This window comes from Gossypium arboreum, chromosome 6 (genome assembly GCF_025698485.1).
Source record: "Gossypium arboreum isolate Shixiya-1 chromosome 6, ASM2569848v2, whole genome shotgun sequence".
NCBI lineage: Eukaryota > Viridiplantae > Streptophyta > Magnoliopsida > Malvales > Malvaceae > Gossypium > Gossypium arboreum.
Window position 1 is genome coordinate 44,394,128 of NC_069075.1, and position 3,550 is coordinate 44,397,677.

Consider the following 3,550-nt stretch of genomic DNA (forward strand, 5'->3'; position numbering starts at 1 on the left):
CTCATGAATGCATCATGGCGAATACACCACAATCATGCCCTTTCAACTTCAATCATGGTTAAACAAAAGAAAACTCAAAGTCTTACTCAAGGTGGCTACAAAGAAATTTCAAGAGTAGACAATCCATCTTTGCATGCATCATCATCAAGCTTCACACTTAGCATGCAATGGCTTTATCACCATATTCACTTTGGCGAATTTCATTCCCATGACATAACAAAGATTTGAACCATGGGCTAACAAGAACATCAATCTAGCAACCAAAAACATGCATGAATCTCATGGCACAACCTCAAACATACCTTACTCTTGATGCAAGTATAGCCAACCTCTTCCTAATCCTCTTCCAAACCAAGTATGAAGCAAAACTCCTTCCTTATTCTTAGTATTTTCGGCCAAAAGGAGAGTGAAAGTAGATGAACAAAAAATTTTTTTCTTTGTTTTGTTTCTCTCATGTACGGCATAAGGGGGAAAGCATCCACACTCATTTTTTTTCATTTCTTTACCCATGCTCTTATTTTATTATTTCTAACATCCACCACTAGCAAAACATGTTTAAGACATGTTTTCTTTTGCCCATCTTCATCACCATGGCGGCCACTTCCTTCTCTTTGGGTAAATTGACATGCAAAACCATTCTTTTGCATGCATATACTATTAGACCATTGAAGATTGGCCTATCACCTTTCAACAATGTTTCATATAAGTCCATCTTAATAAATTCACATAGAAATGATCAAATTAATGCATGCAACTTTCACACATGCATTTGCTAACATCATAAACATAGAATGTAACTTTTAATTACTTATAAGACTGGGTTTAATGGTCCCGACACCACTTCCCGACTAGGGTCAAATTAGGGATGTCACACAAATCATCCACAATTATTGCTAAAACATGTTAATGCGATACCATCATCTACAATATACATGACATTTCATTATGCCAAATCAAACATACCAATTTCACATTCAAGGACATCCACACACACACTTTCATCATGTATAATTCTACTTAGATTTTTTCTAACATACCAATGAGCCATACTTAACCATTCATCAACAATCTATTAAGCCACACTCAACCATTTGCCAAGCATTAATAAACCACATCACCAGTAAGGCATTGGCACATGCATGCATATATATCATATATAAGCTTACAACCAATTCAACCAAAATGAGCCCAGTTACATGGCCAAAGGCCACATCAAACCTTTGACAATTACAAGCCAATACATTTGGCCAAATTCATAATGACACAAAATGATAAATTTCATCAATACCCAAAATGATAGTTTTGATAGTGTGAGGTGAATCTCTGATGATCCCCAATCCAAGCTAGCTTTGCAGCACTATAAAACACAAAAAAAATAATAAACTGGGTAAGCTATATAGCTTAGTAAGCTCGTATGTAAGAAATAACCAAACCTTACCATACATTCAACATTCAAATAATTTAATATGACACAATGTAATTTACCATAATATCGTAATCATAATTCATTCCATCACAAACTTACCTCGGATTCGTCATTTCACGAATTTAATAAACATAAGCTTTATGTACATACCTGTACCATCACGAAATGAACTTACATGTATTCTCATCTTTGACATACCCGTGAACCACTCAGAATAATAATGTCAGATACTTGGGAATTTTGCACACTAAGTGCCACATATGTAGCTAATGCTATCTAAGTCTCATATCTCATAATTGCTAGCTCTCGAGCTAATGGCGGGCCTACTCACACAAGTTGTCAGTCCGAACATAACTACACGATGCTGCTCACACAAGCTATCAAGTAACCGCAACATATGCTGATACACTCAGCCACCAGTAGGATGTACAGGACCAGCACCTGGATCACATAATCACATAACACATGGAAACCCTAGTGACATGTCACTTGTATCCTAATCTATTCCTAAGGTTCAAACGGGATTTCTTACTTGTTGAATCATCGTCGAACTCATTCGTAGAATTAAACTCGTCCACATAATCAATCATACAGTTCAAGCAATATTAAAGCATTTAAATACAATTATATTAAAGCTTATTTTACACATGAAATTACCTCAGCTACAAAAATGGCTATTAGTTCGATTTAGTCCACAACCTTGTTCTTTCCCCGGTCTAAACTCGAACTTCATTTTTCTTGATCTATAATATCTGTAACACCCCTTACCCGTGTTTGACACCGAAATAGGGTATGAGGCATTACTGGACATAAACCATGCAATCGTATAAAATCGAGTCATGAATTTGCATTCAAATTTAAAATTTTTCACATTTCATCTTAAAGTCCCTAATATGGGCCTACGAAGCCCAAATCATGCTTTGAAAAAGGTTCGGGACCAAACCGAGAACTTTAAAAAACTTTGAAAATTTTCATGAAAAATAGGGGCACACTCCCGTGTGATATTAGGACACGGTCGTGTGGCTCGCATGGCCATGTCCCCAGCCCGTACACTAATCTGACTTGCTATTGCGAACAAATTTACGTCACACATGGATATCACCACTCATTCATCCACATATGTAAGCATACACATCCTTGAAATGCATCATCATGGACTTATAATATAGCCAATATACCAATATCAAATGGCCTTACACAACAATGAACTTTCAAATAACATAGGCCAACATTTTAGGCCAAAACAATTATGGCACATACAAAAATAACCAAGTCCCCTATACATGCCATGACCTTAAGTATAAGAATTATCAATACCCAATTTGTTAGTTTGATAGTGTGATAGGTTCTCCAGCGACTTCCAACCTGAGCTAACTTGAGGACATTATAAACACAGAAAATAAATGGAGTAAGCTATATAGCTTAGTAAGTTCATATGTAAATAAGAAGAAATTTATTAACATGCTTTTACCAATTCTCACAATATGTTCTCAAGATAATACAATTATAATTGCATATAGTTCCACTATTTACTCTTGATCATCTCAAGCTGTCTACTCGAGTCACAATCACTAAATTATTTATATCTTGATCTACGGAACTCCAAATTAAGATTCGCTAATTTTCTCTGAAACTAGACTCACATATCTTCTCACCATAAAATTTTCAAAATTTTTGGTCTAGCCAATAAGTACAGATTATTCGATAAATTCTCCCTTGTTTCGCTATCTAATAGCTCCGGCCCCTGTTCACTAAAAATTAATTATCTCCTCATACGAGATTCGGAAGGTGTTCCCGTTTGTTTCTTTTGAAAATAAACTCAATTTTAAGCGTATAAATTATAACCCATAATTATTTTTACAAGTTTTAATGATTTTCCCAAATCAGAACAGGGGATTCCGAAATCATTCTGACTCTGTCTCACAAAAATTCAAATATCTCATAATATGAAATTATTTTGCTTACACTGTTTCTTTTATGTGAAAATAGACTCAATAAGCTTTAATTTCATATCTTGTTCGACCTCTAATTCGATTTCCACCATTTTTTATGATTTTTCAAAGTCATACAACCGCTGCTATCCAAAACTGTTTTATTGCAAATTTTACTCTCACATTTTCTTTG